At 45.1% G+C, this 21063-nt stretch overlaps 1 long non-coding RNA gene across 1 annotated transcript; it reads left to right on the top strand.

Moving 5' to 3' along the window:
- Positions 1-1557: 1557 nt before the first annotated feature.
- Positions 1558-13647, top strand: LOC143925388 (uncharacterized). The gene is made up of 3 exons (XR_013261958.1): positions 1558-1702; positions 4423-4501; positions 13322-13647. It is a non-coding gene; the product is annotated as an uncharacterized LOC143925388 (long non-coding RNA).
- The last annotated feature ends 7416 nt before the right edge of the window (positions 13648-21063 follow it).

Here is a 21063-nt window from a genome sequence, read left to right as displayed (position 1 = left end):
TACGTTCGACTCGAACACGAAGCTCATCCCTAGTTATAACTAACTCGAAGGAGAAGGGGGGGAGGGGGGGCAAGAAGTATAGAAGAACATACGAGTCATGGGACGGAGAACGAGACTGTATACTAACTAAGGGGAAAACTCTGTGGAGTGGGTCTATCTATTGGAGGTCCTGAAACGCTATGGATTTAGCACTAAATACATCAGTTGGATACAGAGGCTTTACAGGGAACCAAAGGCACAGGTACGCACCAAACAATGGTTACCTGAGGCATTCCCTCTTTACAGAGGTACAAGACATCAGGGCAGCCTCTCTGGGGCCCATCAGGGCAGCCTCTCTGGGGCCCATCAGGGCAGCCTCTCTGTGGCCCATCAGGGCAGCCTCTCCGGTGCCCATCAATGTAGCCACACCTGTGCAACAGGAGCCAATATGAGGCCTGGCTGCAAGGATGGGGAAAATATCAGCTAGATCTGTGGGGCAGGCCAGGCCAGCCGGCCAGCCCCAGACAGTCTTAGGGACAGGATGAAGCTGATGAGTGTGACCTGGGGGGGTGGATGCAGCTCATAAAGCCCAGGAGGTGGCCAAGATGGCGTTGGCCAGATGAGAAGACTGGCCTGGAAGTAGTGATTGAAATCAAGGCATCCGCCGTGCCTCACTTGAACACACCTCCCGCGGGTTGGGTAAATTACCTACGTGGGCCACAGTTTGAGGACCCCTGCTCCAGTCGCATGACAAGTCAGGGCAGTGTGAACCGGGGCTTATGCTGCTTTGCTTGCTACAAAACGGAGGACTCGCAAAGTGGGGTAGGCTTATAGAGGACACATCCAACGGCCTTGTCCTCAAAAGATTTCCAGCATTGATTTACTTTGAAGGTACCAGCTAGGATCCATGATTGCTCAGGCTATGTCCTGCACTGTAATCCAAGATATTAAATTTACAGGCAAGTAAAGTATAAGTTGTGCATTTTTTGCAGGTAAAAAATTAGCATTTACAATTTTTTTTTTCTTTTCTTAGGAGCCTGGAAAGCATTGCACCAGCGATCAGAAGAAAGTGGGTGCAGTGTCAGGCTCCTGCAAACTTGTCAGTGTCGCTGTCTGCTCATACCTCCACTATGGGCAAGCAGTTACCTCAGTCCAGGAAGATCCAATGTACTACAATGATGTTCACCAGCGCCCTGGTAGTTCATTGAGAGCTACAAGCCTTCAGCTGCTAAGGATGTCTGTCAGTACTTGTAGTCTATTGACTCTCAGGACTCTTGTGAATAATGCAGCCATGTGGGCAGAGTCCCACACTGCTGCAGTGTTTTTAAATTGTGAAAGCGGTGCAGGGAGTAGATCCCCAGCAGGGGCGTACCAAGCGGGGGGCGGGGGGCGTTCTGCCCCAGGTGCCACACATTGAGGGGGGTGTAAGTGGCTGGGTGCCATTGCTATGGGGTTCACTCTTCACTCAGACACTGTCTGACAGAATCCTGAAGGGAATCCCTGGCTCTGGCTACTATGTTTTTTGTGAGCTGGAACACCCCCAGCACTGCGGCCGAAATAGTATGGTCTAGTTTCTGTTTTCCCCTGCTAGCTCCACCCACCACTGCTGAGCAGCCGAGCTGAGTGTGTCATCATCATTCATCACGGGGGTGGCTGCTGTTACATTCTGTGTCCACATCATCTTCCGGAGTCTAAACCTCCCCAGCTGAAGCTGAGAGCCGAGGTGAGCTGGTGATAGGGGGTGTGTGGGGTGTGAGAAGACGCTGGAGGAGTGTGTCTGTCCTGTCATCCTTAACTGTGCTGGCCTGTCATAGAAGGGGAAGGGGGTTGCTGTGTCCACCATCACCCAGGTATAGTGTAGCTGACCTGATGGAGGGGGATGCAGAAGGCAGGCGTGTGCCGTGCACAGGTTGCAGAAGGCAGGCGTGTGCCGTGCACAGGTTGCAGAAGGCAGGCGTGTGCCGTGCACAGGTTGCAGAAGGCAGGCGTGTGCCGTGCACAGGTTGCAGAAGGCAGGCGTGCGCCGTGCACAGGTTGCAGAAGGCAGGCGTGTGCCGTGTACAGGTTGCAGAAGGCAGGCGTGTGCTGTATATTGCTGTGTGACCACCACCCACCTATAGTAGCTGAGCTGTGATCTTACCTGGTAAGGGGAGGGGGGGTGGTTTTGCTGTGTTCACAAACCAGGTATAGAGTAGATGAGCTGATCTGATAAAGGGGGATTTACACCCACATCTTGCAGCCATCAGATCCGTCCAGCAAGCAGCAGGTCACAGCAGCATCTTGCCATCTTCCCTGCAGCCCTCAGATCCCATCCACATCCAGCAAGCAACACGCCTTGTCAGCAGATCAGTTCCCAAATCTGAATCAAATCATCAATGCCAATGCTGTCCCCAGGGACAGATCCGATCTAGAGATCGCCATACAGTGGGGTCTCTGGATCAGATCTTTCCCTGAGGACAGTAGATAATGCAAAGTATGGGCAGAGGAGGGTGTTTTTACAGTTGAGGGGGGGGGGTGCCAGATATAGGATGGGCCCTGGGTGCCGAATGCTCTAGGTACGCCCCTGACCCCCGGCATGCTGTCATTGGGTGGGGGGGGAGCTGCAGGATTGGGAACATGAAGGTGAACTTCTCTAAAATATTTTAATTGTATTTTTTATTGTCAAGTCTACCCTAGCATCTGTAGTTTCAAAACACTGAAGTGACTCCTAGGCTTGCATTTTACATTTGCATAAAACAAGTATGACAATTCTCTGTTGCCGTAGTTGGTTGTTCAGATTTTAAATGTTTGTTTGTTTTTCCCTGTAAAGCACAACTCTGGGCTCAGCTGCCTGGACACTCACCCATCAGTATTTTATGCTTTTATTATTTTAGTTTATACTTGCCTTTATCCAAAATCGTTGGGCTAGTCTGGCAATGCGCTTGGTCCTCTTCAGTCTTCATTTGGAGATGGGTGATCCTCATGGCACCTATGTAATGAGTTCAGTGCTGGGCTCTGCATCACTAAATAGTAAATGCAAACAGGATCTCCTCAGTCTCTGAGACGACAGATATACACTGCGTGTCCTTTACCTCAGAAGACTAAGGAAAACCGAGTACTGTGAGGGTAAGCTTCAGACTTAAGCCCCATACACACTATCAGATTATCTGCTGAGTTTTTCCTTCAGATTTACCAAAACCATATAATATGAGGACAAACCTTAGGAGTTTCAATGTGTATGCAATCAGGCCGGCCCTTCTACTACATGGATTTGGTAAATCTGAAGGAAAAACTCAGCAGATAATCTGATAGTGTGTATGGGGCTTAAGGCCTCGTGCAGACTGGACCTTATAATAACCTTTTGAAAAACTCACTGCAAAGCTACTGGCATTTTTATAAGTTTTTGCAATAGCATTTTTTAGCGTTCTTCAGCATTAGCGTTTAAAAAAAAAATTTTTTTTTTAATGGATCAAAAACGTTAAACGCTGGGGAGCCGTGTTTTTCTGTGTTTTTTTTTTTTTTTCTTAACGTTGGAAAGTTTTTACAGCTGAAAGCTGCCTCTCAGAACCCACTAGTTGTGGGTTTTTTTTTTTTACAGCCAAAAACAGTTGATAACAGCCTATGCGTGCATGGACACATAGGATAAAATGCTGGAGAGTTTGACTGTAGAAAAAACCGTCTGAAGCCAAAATCGTCTGCTGCAAAAACATCCAGTATTTTTATTTTTTTTGTAGTGTTACACATGTTTGTGTTTTAAAAGTATGTGTATCTATATGTGTATCTATATGATTTTACGAGTGTTTTTATGTCACTCTTTATTCAGACTCAAAACACTTTTTTTCAAAAAAAAAAAAAAAAAAACGAAAAAAAAACACGATGTGTTTGAACTGGAATATTTTTTTGCATATTTTTTGCCAGTGTAAATGAACCTTAGACTGGGCCTTGAACAGCTAAAGCCTCATACACACGATAGGACTTTGTACAAACGTTCCCTTGGATTTTTGTACAAAGGGCGTCGGCCCTGAACTTGTATTGTATACACACAGCAGGACTTTTTCAGCCAACTTTCACCAAATCATGTGTTTTTTTTTCTGCTCTTTACCGCCACCTTTGGTCAACTTCTGTATTGTTGTCTGATCTTTTGCATTGGTTCTGAGCATGCCTGTTTGTACTTTGTACAAAAGTCTTATGGTTTTCTGTACACACGATCAGACTTTGCTCCATCGGACTTTTGTTGCCAGAAAGTTTGTCCGTTCGCACAGCCAACAAAAGTCTGATGACAACCAAAAAAGTTTGTCCAATGGAGCGTACACACGGTCGGATGTTGCTCCAAAACAGCTAATTTGCATGTTTGTTGTCAAAAAGTCTGATCGTGTGTATGGGCCTTAAGTTTTAAAGCAATATTTGTAAAGAATATATTTGCAGTCGTGCATTTTTTAAAATTCTTGGTCTATTGTTCCTCAGGTCAAAGAGCTAACCAAGCCTGCCATTAGCTCAGCTCCCATGTTTGGAGGACAACAAAACTCTTCCTTTCCCACTGCAAGTGAGTTTCCATTAAAGTTATGCAAGTCATACATGTTGGTATGTGGATACTGTTCACACTGATTACCGATGGGATAAAGGGAACACCAGTAGGCCAGCACAGACATGATTACTGTATCAGGTGGATAAAAAATCATCAGCTTTACTTGGGGACACCCCATATGGCACCATTGTTTACATAGTTTTAGATTTAGCTTCAGTAAACAGCCATTGTGTTCTATATGCAGAAACATCCTGTTCAAATTAACTTTTGACATTTTAAATCCCTGAAAAATTAACTATTGCACTGTACAATTGGCCCTTCAGTGCAAAATATTTCAGTCAAATTCACTAATGTCCTTAAATGCAAACTAATCTCTGGCCCTTAACCACTTACAGACCGGACCATTTTGCTGGTCAAAGACCAGACCACTTTTTGCGATTCGGCACTGCGTCGCTTTAACTGACAATTGCGCGGTCGTGCGACATGGCTCCCAAACAAAATTGACGTTCTTTTTTTCCCCACAAATAGAGCTTTCTTTTGGTGGTATTTGATCGCCTCTGCGGTTTTTATTTTTTGCGCTATAAACAAAAATAGAGCGACAATTCTGAAAAAAACGCATTTTTTACTTTTTGTTATAATAAATATCCCCCAAAAATATATAAAAAAAAATTTTTTCCCTCAGTTTAGGTCGATACGTATTCTTCTACATATTTTTGGTGAAAAAAATCGCAATAAGTGATTTATTGATTGGTTTGCGCAAAAGTTATAGCGTTTACAACATGGGTCTTCAAACTACGGCCCTCCAGTTGTTCAGGAACTACAATTCCCATCATGCCTAGTCATGTCTGTGAATGTCAGTTTTACAGTGCCTCATGGGATGTGTAGTTTTGCAACAGCTGGAGGGCCGTAGTTTGAGGATCCCTGGTTTACAAAATAGGGATAGTTTTATAGCATTTTGTATTAATAATAATTTTTTGTTTTTTTTTACTAGTAATGGTGGCGATCAGCGATTTTTATTTATTTATTTATTTTTTATTTTTTTGTTTTGTTGTGACTGCGACATTGTGGGGGACCCATCGGACATTTTTGGGACCATTGTCATTTATACAGTAATCACTGCTATATAAATGCAGTGATTCCTGTGTAAATGACACTGGCAGTGAAGGGGTTAACCAGTGGTAGTGTAGGGGTTAAGTGGCAGTGTAGGGGTTAAGTGTTCCTAGGGATGTGTTACTAACTGTGGGGGGGTTGGGCTTTCATTTAGTGAACACTGATCTCTGCTCCAATCACATGGAGCAGAGATCAGCGTCACTAGTTGCTAGGCAGAATGGAGAAATGTTGTTTACAATGGCACTTCTCCATTCGGCCGCTCCGTGAGACGATCGTGGGGATGCCCGCGGCGATCGAGTCCGCGGGTCCCGCGACCGGACTCACGGGGGGTCCCGACCAGCGCTGGCAGGGCGGCAAATTTAAAGGGACATACATGTACGCCCATTTGCCTGCCCGTGCCATTCTGTCGACGTACATTGTCGTGCGCTGGTCGGCAAGTGGTTAACTAAACAAACAAACCTTTTAAATGTTGCACAGAATGACAGGGATGGGTCCTGGACAGCAGGTATATTTCCTCACTATTTGGGTTGTGGTTCCTTTTAAGGGGGACAGTTTGAAGACATTGTTGAGTACTCAGGGGCTCGCAATCATGCAGGGTGAGGGGATCTGGGGTAGTCTGGCTGGAGAAGAGAGGACTTCCTTTTTTTTAGTATATTCTGGATTGGTAAGTCCACATTAGTTACTTTCAAGGGTTTTGGGAGGGAAAAATCTTCAAACCCTGATTATGGAAACCAAGTCCAGAAAAGGAAGAAGAAACAGATGGCACCTGTCTGTGAGGGAGAGAGCAGAACACAGCTGAGTGAGCAATGTGGACTAGCTTGTGGCCCAGACACGCTTGCTAAACAGTTCTCAGATGACCCGTGTGTCGTATTTTTTTTTAAGGTCAGTATGGGAACTTACCACTTTTGACCCTTTTCAACCACACTGTAAATGCCATAGACGCGTTTACAGTGTGTTTAAGGTGCGGTTGTCGTGAAGGGAAGAAGTGAATGGAGACCGTTGCAAAGTGTCAATGGCTACCAAACTCTGCAGGCAGCATTATTTTTGCCTCGCAGCAATGCTAACGCTGCAGTGTGAACACGTTCCTCCGCTCCCTATTGTAACAATTCAGTGTGGAATTAATAGGCGATTGGGAAGCAATAAAACACGACACAATCGCCTCATTTCAATGCCTGTGTGAAAGAGCCCTTAGGCAGCTGGAAACTTGAAAATGAGTGGGACTGGAGGGGTGTGGACTGTTTTTGCACCAGGACTTGATAGTTTTTGCTTGCTGAAGACAAGCTGTTTGCCTGTTTTTGTTTCTCTATCAAGTGATGTGCATGAGTGCCTTGGCTTTCTGGGACTCTCCTGATTGGCAGAGACACAGGAGTGGTGCCATTATCTTCCGCTGCTGTCAGTCAAAGTCAATTAGCCAATCAGACGGGGGGCTGAACCACAGCTCCATGTCTGAATGGACACACGGAGCTGTGACTCGGCTCCAGTGCCCCTTTAGCAAGCAGCTTGCTGTGGGGGGCGCTCAACAGGAGGGAGGGGCCAGGAAGAGGGATCCAAGAAGAGGAGGATCTGGGCTGCCAAGTGCAAAACCACTGCACAGAGCAGGTAAGTATAACATGTTTGATATAAAAAAAAAATAACTGACTTTAGTATGACTTTAAGCTTTCTAACCCTGCTACACGCTATCAAAAAAGATTTTGTCTGGAGTTGGAAGCACTTGTGACTATGTGTATGCATACACAGCATCTTGCACATTATGGCCCATTTACCTCCCAAGCTTATCCTCTTCCAGCAATGACCATTCCGGGCTTCCCATTGCCACTCTGTTGCAGTGGCTGCCATGCTCTTGGAATTATTCTACTGGACCAACATCTTCTTCTTCAGCAAGTGGGCAGGCACTGATAATGTAACTAATACACGTGTGTTGGAGCTACATTGTCCTGCCAAATGGGACTTCTTACAGATTCCAGGCATCTATGCTGAACATGTGCAATAGTCAGTGTTCAATTAAAAAAAAAAAAGTTGCTAAAAAATAAAAAAGCGGTTTATAGCATAGTAATCCATTATAGCCTGTCTTTATGAATGTTTTCTCATTCAGACGTGCATTCAGGGGGCAGAAAGAGCAGGCAGCTGATCCACGGTTTTACTGCCTCACACTGATTTAACAGTAATCTCTTATTTCTCAAGTCATCTTCCAGGACGGCACACCTGAGAGATGAGAGGCTCCTCCCTACAGGAAACACAATCAATCGACAGCTGTTTTAAGTCCCCACCCTTCCCCTTGATCCTCAGTTTTTGATTGTGTTTCTCCCTACACAGCGAAACTGTTTGTTTTTTTCCAAATGACCCGAAGCCTGGGGCTGGTGGTCTCCCCCTGGGAGCCGGACCACAAGCCTGGGAAGCCTCTGGGTCTGGTAGGATATTCTTGTCCTTCCTGGGGGGTTCCCCTATCTTTTCCTCAGGGCGGGCAGCAGAAATTGGAAGAGCCCCCCTGAGAGCTGAAGGACCCTGGGTACAGTGGTGTACCCAGAACTTCAGGGGCCATTATCCTGTCTCCCCCTCCTTACCTGTACAGGTGGCTGTTCAGACGGGGGTGCTGGCCATCGGTTCTTTCCAGGGGGATCTTGTCCCCGACTCCTGGGTCCCCGGTAGCTCGCGTGGGCTGCCGGAGAGGGCGTGGCAACAAGCACCCGCGTCATTTTCAAACTTCGGGAAAATGGCAGCGGCGTTCTTACCCAGGAGGGAAGGCTGAGGGTCAGTAGGAGCAGGCGCCCACATCCTCCTTTCTCTAGAGCGAGGAGGCACCAGTTTACTACGGTGGATGTCTGCCTTAACCACCTCAGATATGAAGATGGGAATGAGGAATGGAAGGCATTGCCCCCCCCCATGTATATAGACTGACTGACTGGTACAGTGCAGGACACAGCCTAACCTAGCACCTCCCTATGGGGACAGCAGTTGGGGGGGGGGAGCACTTTGGCGGCTATCCTCCTTGCGTGTGGACCATAAGGATGGAAAAGCAAGCCCGCTGGCTGTGGCAAAAAGAGGAAGACGACAACGGTGAGTACTTTACTTTCCTTTTGCCGTGGGAAATTAGCTGCAAAATCCCCAATTCCAGCCAGAGGGTTTCTGGGCATTTGAGATCTCACCTGGGGTCTGGATTCAAATAGCCCTTAAGCTTCTGCTAAAAACAGCTGCAGCCCCTCTTACATCAGAGAAGCTGTATGGTGGACAGGTGGTGCAAAGGAACGAGTGTGCCTAAACCACCTCAGATGAGAAAGAGGTAGGTAGGCCATTGCTCCCCCTTCCCCGTGTATATACTGACTGGTGCAGTGCAGAACTTGGGGTCGGGATACAAATAGCGCAGACGCCACTGCTAAAACCACCAGCCACAGCTCCCTCTTACAGCAGAGACACTGTAGTTATCGCAGCAGTAGGTTGCCAGCCTCTCCCTACATGCCCAGTTGTGGTACATTTAGTAGGGATGAATATAGCGTACAGAGGGGACCTGGTAGATACAAAGTTACTTACAGGCCAGGTATACCACTGAACAGGTTATTAATTTGGCAGTGGTTGGTGGATTCAGAAGCTCCCCTGGTCAGCAGGTGCACTAGGTTACCGGCCCTATTAGCCCAGCTGCTAGGAATCTGAAGTTGCTTCACAATGTTTAAAAGCTGACCTAACATTCAAGGATGGGCAGAGACCAAGCTACTGTGTGGCACAGTAGGGGTTCCCTTGTCACAGATCCTCCTTTTGGGGGTTGCCTGCTATAGTTAACTTTCATAAGCTCCAACCTCCCACTCCACCTTTACACTGTGTTTATATTATAGTGTAGGAGGTAAGAAGAAACTTTTTTTATTGGTTTGGGCTACAATCCACTCAGTGGCAGATCTAAAGGCGATTCACCATAGATCGCTCCCTACATCCTTTTAATTGAGGATTTTCTGTGCAAACCTATGCAAGAGCTACATAATTGATTGTTTGAAGCCTGCAAATAGCTATTTACCTCCCAGGCTAAACTGGTAACCACCTCTTCTAGAGAGGTCTTAAATTGGTCTCTAGGGCTGGGCTCATTGAGACTTTAGTTGCTAATCAGCACCACCTGGATATGTGCTGGCTAGCGTTTGCTCAGTCTATGGAGGTAAGGTAGGACAACAACTACTACTAATAGTAGGGTGTCCAACCATTTTAGGATCTGTTCCTTCTCTGGTGGTGAAGGTTTAGTATCTACAGCCCAGGCTATGCCTATGAAATAAATTGCCTGTTATTTCATAAAGGGATAGACCATGACTCCTCATTGGCTGCACACCAGTAGACCTCAGTAGTGAAGGTTTGTGCTTGCTGGGATGTTTTTGTGGCACAGCAGAAATACACATTGAGATTTGTGACATCTCTGCTTATAAGGGCTATATTGCTGTACATCAGAAATGCACTGCACTGAAGCTTGTTTTCTGTCCTTTATATACTAAAGGTACTGCTTTGTTTGGCTACAGATCAGAAAAATACAACAGTGAAGGTGGTCTGTACTTTCTGGTTTTGTGTTGCACAGCAGAAATGCACATCATTGAGTCTGGTGACATCTCTGCTCATAATGGTTATATTGCTGCACATCAGACATACACAAGATTGAGGTCTGTCTGTGGGGCTTTGTGTCCTGTTTTACTGCCTTGTTGGTTACTTATCAGAAAGGCAGCAGTGAAGTCTGATGGTCCTGATTTGAGTGGCGTTGTGCTGATTCAGACAGTGCTATTAACAGCAATGGCTGCCGAGTTTAAACATGCGATTTGACATGTTGAGTCGCATGACAAATCATTTCAATATGGATGTGCTATCTCTATTCATAGTGTTTTATTGTTGCACATCAGATTTATACAGCATTAAGGTCTGTGAGGTTTTGTGTCCTGTATTACTGCCTTATCAGAAAGGCAGCAGTGAAAATTGATGGTTCGAATTTGTTGGGCTACATAGTAGAAATACAAATTGAACCCCTGCCAGGTGTAGTACATGTACTGCCTTTGGTAATCCATGTAGCACCACAAAGTGGTGTTGTGCTGATTTTAGCCATGCGATTTGACATGTTGAGTCGCAAGGCCAAATCGCTTCAATATGGATGTGCTATCTCTATTCAGAATTGTTATATTGTTGCACATCAGACATATACAAGATTGAAGGTTGTCTGTCCTTTTATGTCTTGCATATACTGCTTTATTGGCTGCATATCAGAAAGGACACAGCAGTGAAGGTTGCTTGTCTTTTTCTGATTTTGTTTTTGCTGCTCAGCTGAGACACATTGAGGATGGTGGCCTCTCTGCTCAGTATTGGCATATTACTACACATCAGACATACACAAAGATTGAATGTTTGTGTCCTGTATGTCCTATATTTACTGCCTTATCGTTTGTATATCAGGCTAAGCAGTGTTTCTCATGGATCTACCTTTCTGCATCTTAGGGATACACAGCAGGGGTTTGTTGGCTGCAATCCTCCAGGGAGTCACAGCATTGGGGACCCCTTACTTGTTCGACCTGAAAATTGCTATTTGTTTTTTTTTTCCCTGCGACCTGTGTAATCTTGAGGTCTGTGGATCCAGGAATCGGGGACTGCTGGTGTCGCACAGAAACAAATGGTACCCATTGGAAGCCATAGTATATGACTTCTCATGCGTCTTGCAGTCCCAAGTTGCAGGTTGGGTCGCACGGGTGTGGGAACCCTAAACTTATCTGTCCCTTCTGATTGAGGTTTTGCTACACAGCAGGAATACTCATCATGACGTTATTTTATTTTGCAGCAGACCAGAAAGATTGCAGCTGTAAAGGCTGTCTGTCTTTTTCCTCAGTGTCTGCTTTTATGTTGTTGCACAGCAGAAATACTCAAGATTGAAGCTTGTTGGTGCTTTCTGTTTCAGAAAAACACAATGCTGCAGGTTGCTTGTGTCCTTTCTCAGTGTTGGTTCTATCTGAACTACACTACAGAAGTGCATGACAGAAAGGATTGTCTTGTGTTCCATATTTTTCCCTGTGGCATAGCAAAAATGCAAAACATGGGAGTTGGTGTTCATATTAATCTTATAACTGTGGTGGTTTGTCAGAAATACACAACATAGAAGTTTGGGTCTTTCTGTCTTTATAGCCTTGTTTTGCTGTACATAGGTAAAGCACAACAGTAAAGGGGGTTCCTGTCCTTTCCGTATTTATATATCAGTTATGACCTAGCTAGCTGCACTAAAGAAATACGCAGCATTTAGGGTTTGCTTGAGTCTTAATGTTTTTACGTCTTGGCAGCACATCAGAAAACCAGACTATGAGGACTGTTTGTCTACGTTGAGGTTCAGATTTGGGTCTCTTCCCATATTTGATATATTGGTTTAGCTAGTCACACTCAGGCACACAACATTGTTGTCTATGCTTGTGTCCTTTCTGTCTAAATCTATTGTGCCGTGCCCACAATCTATGATCATTTTATTTGTGATATTAATAATGCATGTATCACCTTTTTGTATTTCAGCCTTCTTTTCCATGGAGGGGCCAGGAGTTCGGGCTGCAGCTGCCACATGTCAGAAAACCTTGACCACTTGCATTCAGGGATGCCAGAACCATTTCCTAGGGTTGAAGCCCTGTAGGGTTATGGGACACTGGAGGAAGGGGATAATGAATCGCCCTGTTTAGTAAGAACTTGGAGAGTTCTGTTCAGAGGAGTATTAGGGCCTGAGGATGAAGTATAAAGATGTATACCCGATCGAATAGGTTTTGGCTCGGTGCATGGCCTTCATTTTGCCCTTTTAGCAAAACTAGACATAGCAATATGGGTAGTCTACTCCTGCTAGGGACTTTAATCTCCTGAAGAAGGCTCTCAGGCGTAAGGACATAGATTGGGCGTGCCTTAAACCCAGGGTTCAAGCTTCTGTTAATCTATTTCCCTTAAGTAGGCTTCCCTTTAGTCTTTTGCTGACATAAAGATAAAAAGGAAGCAGTTTTATTTCCCTCAACAGGATAGTGTTAAGACAGGCCCTCTTATTGATTAATGTAGTGTCCTTGTCTTACACAGGTCTCTTATTTATCTTTTTAGTGGTTCTAAGTAGCACCTACAGGCATAATAGGCCATGGTTGTTAGATGTGTGAGATAGGCAACATTGCTAACCTACAAGTTTAACATGTTTTCTGATTCCATTTTTAAGAGCCCATTTCACCTAGATACTGCATCTGAAGCGGAAAAGGCAGGAACATCTGTGGAGCAGACCTGCAGATCAGCCGCATGATCCAGCTAAGATGCCTTCATCAAGCATATGAGCGTATGGAGTGGAGGTAAAGCTCACTGCAGAGCCAAGGTTCGCCAAGAGGGTTTTGCAGTGGCCCCACCCTAAGGTAGGCCTGAGGTACTTGTTTATCCTCTCAGGTGTGCCGTCCTGGAAGATGACTTGAGAAAAGTACCAGTTACTTACCGGTAACTGTATTTCTGAGAAATCTTCCAGGACGGCAGGCCTACTTCCCGCCCGTTGGAGGAGGGAAAATTCTAGAACACTAGAAGGTGAGTACCTATGAGGAATGATTTCCCTTGTGAACCTGGTTCAGGAGTTACTTCTCTACAAACTGAGGATCAAGGGGAAGGGTGGGGACTTAAAACAGCTGTCGATTGATTGTGTTTCCTGTAGGGAGGAGCCTCTCATCTCTCAGGTGTGCCGTCCTGGAAGATTTCTCAGAAATACAGTTACCGGTAAGTAACTGGTACTTTTTGCAGGCTCCTCCGCCAGCAGTGCACCTCAGTCTGCCAGTAGTTTCAGCTTCAAGCCGGATTCTCAGGCACCTAGTGCAGGGCCTATTTCCAGTTTTCCCACTGCTTCAGGATTTGCCAACAAACCAGCAATCAGTTTTAGCAATGCAGTGATGGGATCCGCAGCTTCATTTACTTTTGCAGGAACGACCGCTTCTCATGGAGCATCATCTGGCTTCAACAACACAAAAGCCGTTCCGGCTTCTACATTTTCCTTTGCAACCACCACCACCTCAGGTGCTGGAGCATCTGCTTTTTCTGGGTTTGGGGCAGCCTCAACTGCTCTGTCTGCAAGTACACCTTCTCCCGTCACAGGTGCCTTTGGAGGGACTACAATCGGCTTATAAGTTGTTTATAAGTTGTTTATAAGTTGTTTATAAGTTGTTTATAAGTTGTTTATAAGTTGTTTATAAGTTGTTTATAAGTTGTTTATAAGTTGTTTATAAGTTGTTTATAAGTTGTTTATAAGTTGTTTATAAGTTGTTTATAAGTTGTTTATAAGTTGTTTATAAGTTGTTTATAAGTTGTTTATAAGTTGTTTATAAGTTGTTTATAAGTATATATATATATTTATTGATATATTGTTGGAGTGAGTTTTAAGACGTGTTTAATAAAGGCTGTTGTGGCCAGTTTACTCCAGCAAAAGGTGTGGTCTCGTGTGTGTTTTTGTAGCAGAGACACTAGAGAATAAAATGGCGGTCCTTGCAACTTTTTATGTCACATGATATTTGTGCAGCAATTTTTTTTCAAACACATAAAAAAAAAAAGTTTCATGAATTAAAAAAATCTGTAAAGGTGGCTCAAATTTTTTGCATAATGTGAAAGAATTTGTTACCTCAAGTAAAGAGATACCGAACATGTCATAAAAATTGCGCACACTTGTGGAATGGCGCCAAAATTTGGTACTTAAAAATCTCCATAGACGACGCTTTAACTTTTTTTTTTTTTTTTTTTTTTTTTTTACAGGTTTTATTTGACTACCGTTTACATATGTGTCTCGGCCTTTCCAGTCGCGCCCCCAGCATTGTTTACTTCCACCGGCCCAGACGTATTGTCATAATGTCGCTCCTGGGCCTCCGAGGGTCATAGAGATGACTGGGGACCATCTGATCACCAGAAATCTCTATGCTCGACTTCTGGCGGTGACCGATTCATTATCCGGCTCGCCAGTCGCATGGACCGGAGGACGGCGGGAGAGGGGGGAGGAGAGTCCCCTCCCACCGCCTGTAAAAATGATCAAGCTGCTGAACTGCCGCCATGATTATTTGTGGGGTGCAGGGAATCTGCCGGCCGAAAAAAGATATCTGGATGATGCCTGTAGCTGCAGGCATCATTCAGATATCCCCACTTGAAGTATGATGTGCCTTGGGTGGGAAGTGGTTAAATCAATTCTTTTTATTAAAAAAACAAACTTCTTATACTTGCATTTGGTTTCGCACAGAGCAGCCCAAAACCTCCTCTTCTAGGGTCCCCTGCTGGCGTTCTTGGCTCTTCCTTTTCTCGTAGCTCCCTAATAGGAAGATGCTTCCTATGGGAGCCCACCTGAGGGCTCGCCTGAGTCGTGCTGCCTGCGTCCATAGTCCCAGACAATGCAGCTAGGCCCTGCTCCCCGATCCCTCAGGATTTGACTGGTAGGAGCCAAAGGTTCCCACTGCTGCTCAAGTGCCTGTGAGAAGAGGAAGAGAGGGAAGAAAAGACAGCAACAGGGACAGCCCTGGCCACCCCAACATACACAGGTAAGTGTTTGGGGGGGTGAAATAGTTAATGGGGTGTTTTAAAAAAATAAATAAAATCTTCATGCAGGGAATGCATTAGGATCAAAAACCACTTAAGGCTTTAGAGCTATTTTAGGACCTCTGTCACCGAGAAGAAGCGTCACTCGGTGGGAGTCTCCCATGGAGGCAGAGCTGTTGCGGTTTTTTTTTGTTTTTCCGGCTCATCGGGCATGATAGAGGATGAATGGACATCACTGGACATTTTAATTTTATTTTTTAATAAAGGACTTGTCCCAAAGTGTCTCCTGTCTTTACTATTTTTGACACTTTTTGTGAAATGGTAGGGGTTCCCGAAAGGGGACACAGAGTTTTACTCAAACCTATTTAAGGTTCAAAAACCAAACAGGGACACAAGGCCCATTTTGGACCTAAGATCCCTAAACCAATATCTACTGATCCAGTCCGCTCTCTGCTCAGTAGTAGCCTCACTCCAGATGGGAGACTTTCTAGCCTCCATTGATATAAAGGACGCGTATTTACACGTACCTATCTTTCAGCCTCATCAGAGGTTTCTGCGATTTACAGTAGAGGTAATTTTCAGTTTGTGGCTTTACCCTTCGGGCTTGCTACAGCTCACCGGGTGTTCACAAAGGTCCTAGCACCAGTACTGGGTCTTTTAAGGGCTCAAGGGATCCTGGTGCTTGAGTATATGGATGATCTGCTCAGAGATCACTCACTACAGGCTCTAGAACAGAGCATAACATGCACAGTGCAGTATTTGGAAAGCTTAAGCTGGATCATAAATACCGAAAAGTCAACCTTTTTTTTTTTAAACTTTATTTCTTTATTAAGATTTATTTTGTTTACAAAATACATCAAAATTGAACATCCCCTCAGTCCCCCCCACCACCTTATTAGATAAAAATATAAAAAAGGATGGTTCATATCTTGGGTGGCCTAAGAGGGGATTGGTACCATGAGGGCCATCCTAGCTGATGTTCCATGTAATCTAGGTTCCCACTCTATCACACTTCCCTCTCATCCCCATTCTCGCACACTTCCACCCTCTTCATTTGTCCTCTTACTTTAATTCTTATTGGGTCACTTTACATCGTTAAAATATTTATTTTTTCACACTATTATTATTCACATATCAATCCCTCTGGCTTCCCACCAAGGTTTCCACATCTTGTCATGTTTCCTTAAAGTCCCTTGTTTTATATATAACACTTTCTCTTTAAGAATTACCACATTCATGCTATTTATCCATTCTCTACTGGACGGAGGTGACACTGACAACCATCTTAGGCCAATCAGTTTCCTTGCCTGAAATGGGCATCTCAGGACCGCCGTCTGGCTCCTTCCTGGGTTTCCAACTCCCTCAACTAATCCCAGGAGACAATACTTCGCCTCCATCCTGGTGGAGGTTCCAAACACCCGATCAGCAGTTCCTGTCACCTCCGCCCAGTAGCGGATCGACTTCGGGCATCTCCAAAACATGTGAATCATGTCTCCCGCCATGTCCCCGCACTGGGGGCAGCTTGCATCCGGCCATTGGCCAAATTGAAAGGTTACGAGGAGTATAATAGGTTCTATATAATAAGAACAGATGTGACATCCTCTGAGAGGGAGAGAGTGATACCAACAGAGCCAGTACAAGAATTCGATTCCGTTGTATTTCGGAGATATCTCCCACATCTTTTTCCCACTTCCTCTTGTACATAGGGTCTCTATCCCTCCCATTCTCCCCTTGTTTATATGTGGGTTTATTTTCGAAATCAAACCTTTTCCTGTTTCTGCATTATTTTTTGAAGAACACATGGACATCACTGAAGTGGAGAAAGCTGTTCTTTTTGCACTGTGAATGCACAATTGCACTTTATGTTTGGACTGTTTATGATTTTTTTCACTTTATTATTCACCATTGGATCATTTCTATTTTAAATTAATATTGTGTTATTAGCATTTTTATATGCACTGCAGCACTTTCGTTTGTTTTATCACTAGGTTTTATCACAGCACAAGTGGTATTTTGCTGGATACACAGCATGAGTGTAATTTTTGTTGTTTACACATTAATTATTTGTAGTTTATCACGTTTTTATGACATCTCTATTTTTATACACTTGAACATTTTATTTGCAAGTTTATGATAAAAATTCTGGCTTTACATTATTTAGAATCTTTTTTTTTATTCTGTGGGATATATTTTCCAATTTTTTATTGTATTTATGGTAGCGCAGCACCTTTTTTATCACTGATATAGGCCACTGTTGTGGCACTGTCAGATTGGATTCTGACAGGGCAATCCCGTAAATATGAGCGTCCAGGCCTTCAGGGCCAGGCGCGTTGCAAGGTCATTTCTGATTTGGACCTTTTTCCTTGGACAGATGCTTCTTCCAGGACTGCTTCCCAGCCCAGAAGGCTGGTATCTGTTGTTACCACCTTCCAGGTAACTGGTAGAAAGGATCTTCCTTTTTTGAAGATTCTTGGGTATCAACCACCAACTGAGGTGTTGACGCACTTTGGGGATAAACGTATTGGGAAGTCTAGAGCTTGGATCTTCTTGTTCCAAGTTGACAGGATACTGTTTTGCAAGAGTCTTGAATGCAACTGCGCTTAAGGAATGGCCTCGAATGAAGCCACCATCTTTCCCAACAATTTCATGCAAAGTCGAATAGAAGGATTCTTCTTTGTTTTGACCAACTGAATCAGTTCCCTTATAGAACTGTTCCTTGCCTGGGGCAAAAACACCTTCCTCTGAGCTGTATCTATGATAGGACCCAAGTACAGCAATCTCCTTGATGGTTTTAAGGAGGATTTCTCTAGGTTGAGAATCAAACCTAGGTATTCCAGGTAGCTGACTGCGGTGACCAAGCATTGGTTTAAGCAGGCTACCGATTGATCTATCAAGAGTAAATCATCTAAGTAAGCTAGAATCGTTAAACCTTGAGCCCTTAATTTGGTTAAAGGAGGAGCCAGGACCTTTGTAAACACTCAAGGTGCAGTAGCTAGACCGAAAGGCAGAGCTACACACTGAAAATGAAGATTTTCTATCTCTATCCAAAGCTAGAAAGAGAGTTTTTTTTTTTTTTTCTGGATCCCTGGGAACGTTTCATCTGAGAAAATGAGGAGACGGGAAGTCTCGGAACTCTAGTTTACAACCTAGAGATATTGAGAAAGCCACCCATCTGTCTCATCACTGTTCCTGCCAGACCCTTGAGAACTGCAGAAGTCTTGCCCCCATTTGAGTGAGCGGGGGCGCCCCTTCATAAGGAGGTTTTAGTATTTTGTTTTGTGGGTTTCCTCCCCCCAGTATCTCTTTTGACCATGGGGCTGACCCTGAGGTCTACCTCTTGAAACTGAGGGTGGAGGCCGTCGTGACTGCCTGCAGGCTGATGCTCCTGGCACTGGAGAAGAAGCTTGTTTAACCACTACAGATCCGCGCTATTGCCAAATGACGGCATCAGCGCGGACCTACATTTCCGGGACTACGTCTATTGACGTCGTCCCGGATACGAGCGGCCTGCGCGCCCCCTGAGGGGCGCGCGCGGCGCGCTCTGTGATCGGCGAGTCCGTGAGACTCGCCTGATCACCGATCCGTGCAAGGGGTCGATCCCGACCCCTTATCACGTGATCAGCTGTCAGCCAATGACAGCTGATCATGTGATAGAACGGAGCCGGTAATCGGCTATTATTCCTCCTCGCGCTGACAGCGCGAGGAGAAAAAAAAAAAGCCGATCACCGTGTCCCGATCACGGCCATCAATACAAGGGACCACCTGCCACCTGCCAGTGCCCACCTGCCTCCCGCAGTGCCATCCTGAAGTAAAATAAAACGCAAAAGTAAGTGCCCCCCGTCAGTGCCCATAGTGCCCACAGTGCCACCCCACAGTGCCACCCCACAGTGCCACCCACAGTGCCACCCAATCTGCCTCAAAGGTGCTGCACCCCAGTGCCGCCCATCAGTGCCCAGCAGTGCCGCCCATCAGTGCCCAGCAGTGCCGCCCATCAGTGCCCAGCAGTGCCACCTATCAGTGCCATCTATCAGTGCCCATCAGTCCCATCTATCTGTGGTACCTATCAGTGCCCATCCGTGCCACCCATCTGTGCCACCCATCCGTGCCATCTTATGTGCCCATCTTTGCCCATCAGTGCCGCCTTATCTGTGCCCATCGGTGCCGCCTTATCTGTGCCTATTAGTGCCGCCTTAACTATGCCTATCAGTGCCCACCAGTGCAGCCCATCAGTGCCCACCAATGCAGCCCATCAGTGCCCACCAATGCAGCCATCAGTGCCGCCTAATCAGCGCACTTCAATGAAGGAGAAAAATGACCCGTTTGCAAAATTTTATAACAAACTATTAAAACATGATTTTTTATTTTTTATTTTTTTGCATCTTTTTTTGTTTGTTTAGCAAAAAATAAAACTCCGAGCTGTAACTAAATACCACCAAAAGAAAGCTCTATTTGTGGGAAAAAAATGATAAAAATTTCATTTGGGTACAGTGTTGTATGCCCGCGCAATTGTCATTCAAAGTGCATCAGCGCTGAAAGCTGAAAATTGGTCTGGGACTGAGGGGGGTTTAAGTGCCCAGTAAGCAAGTGGTTAAAAGAAAAAGCTTAAACTTCTTCTTAACTTGTAAAAGGGAACTTTTGCCATTAAAAATTCTTTGGATGTTTTTATCCAGATCATCCCCAAATAACCATTCGCCGTGAAATTGAAAACTGGCCAAGAGCTTTTTGCATGGCGCTTCGGCTGACCAATTTTTCAACCATAAAATTCTACGCACATGTACCACCCCTAGCATAAGCCGTGAGGCTTGGAGAATAGAATCTCTCGTAGTGTCTACTGTAAAACATAATGCCTCTGATATCCCAGGCAAATCCTGGGCCTGCTGATCAGGAATAATCTTGATTACCTCTTTAAACTGGTTCTTTAAGGACTGAGATACCCCGATCGCTGCCAGCGCAGGCTGAACCACTGAACCTACCAGCTAAATATAGTTTTTAAATAGGAATTCCAACTTATTATCTGTTGGATCCTTCAGCATTTGAGCATTGTCTACTGGACAAGTCCAAGTTTTTGTTCACAGAGGATATAGCAGCGTCAATTGCTGCAATCCCCCATTTCTTACAAAACTCTTCCTCCGTAGGATAAAGTGTTAACTTTTTTGGAGGAAAAAACTTTTTCATCTGGTTGCTCCCATTCAGAATACATCAGCTTATTTAGTAATGAATGGCTAGGAAAAGCATTGAATAGTTTGGGGAGGCTTTAGTGAGAGATTGTACCAACAACCTTTCTTATTAACCTAATCCTTCCGTATTAGGTTCTTCGGAAGAGGAGTCACTAGCCTCTTCCTGGTCCCCTGAGAGAAATTTGTCATCTCTTGCCCCCTGTTCCTCAGTTTGAGGGTCCTGAGTAATGGACGGGGCCTGTTATGCTTAGTCCCACTCTGGGGAGGGAAAAAACCTCTTTAGTAATATATACAGGGGCTGCAGTGTTCAGAGCAGCTGCAACACCCAACATCCCTGATGGCTCACTCTGATCAGCCAAATCACTCTCAGTGGAGGATGCCTTTTGAGATGGTTCTAGGCTTCCTTGTGGCTGTAGAAGTCTTTCTAGAGCCCTTTTTTTGAGATTCTTTTACCCTCCCCATCTGACCATAGCCCGATGCACAAAGCAGAGGTACTACCAGAAGGAATGCATCCACTGCTTGAGCAATAGTCCAGCCCTGCCACTGCTATCAATGCTCAGCTTGATGGAAAAGTAAATGTGTCAAAAGAAATGCCTGTGTCACCATACTTCTTTCATGCCACTCTTGCTCTTGTGTCCCTCTGCAACTTGCAGCAGTAACAATGGTGCTTTTTAAAACACATTTTCCCGCCCTGGATGTTGGAGGACGCCAATGCCGCGCTAAGCCATGCCCTCCTCCGTCGCCTACGGTCCCCTCCTCTTTTTTAAAAAAAAAAAGCTTTCCCACGTGAGCACGGGC

This window comes from Lithobates pipiens, unplaced genomic scaffold (assembly GCF_037356315.1).
Source record: "Lithobates pipiens isolate NorthernLeopardFrog02 unplaced genomic scaffold, aLitPip1_a1.2 Scaffold_22, whole genome shotgun sequence".
Taxonomy (NCBI): Eukaryota; Metazoa; Chordata; class Amphibia; order Anura; family Ranidae; genus Lithobates; species Lithobates pipiens.
The sequence above is the reverse complement of the archived record's forward strand: the minus strand, read 5'-3'. Positions and strand labels throughout refer to the sequence as shown.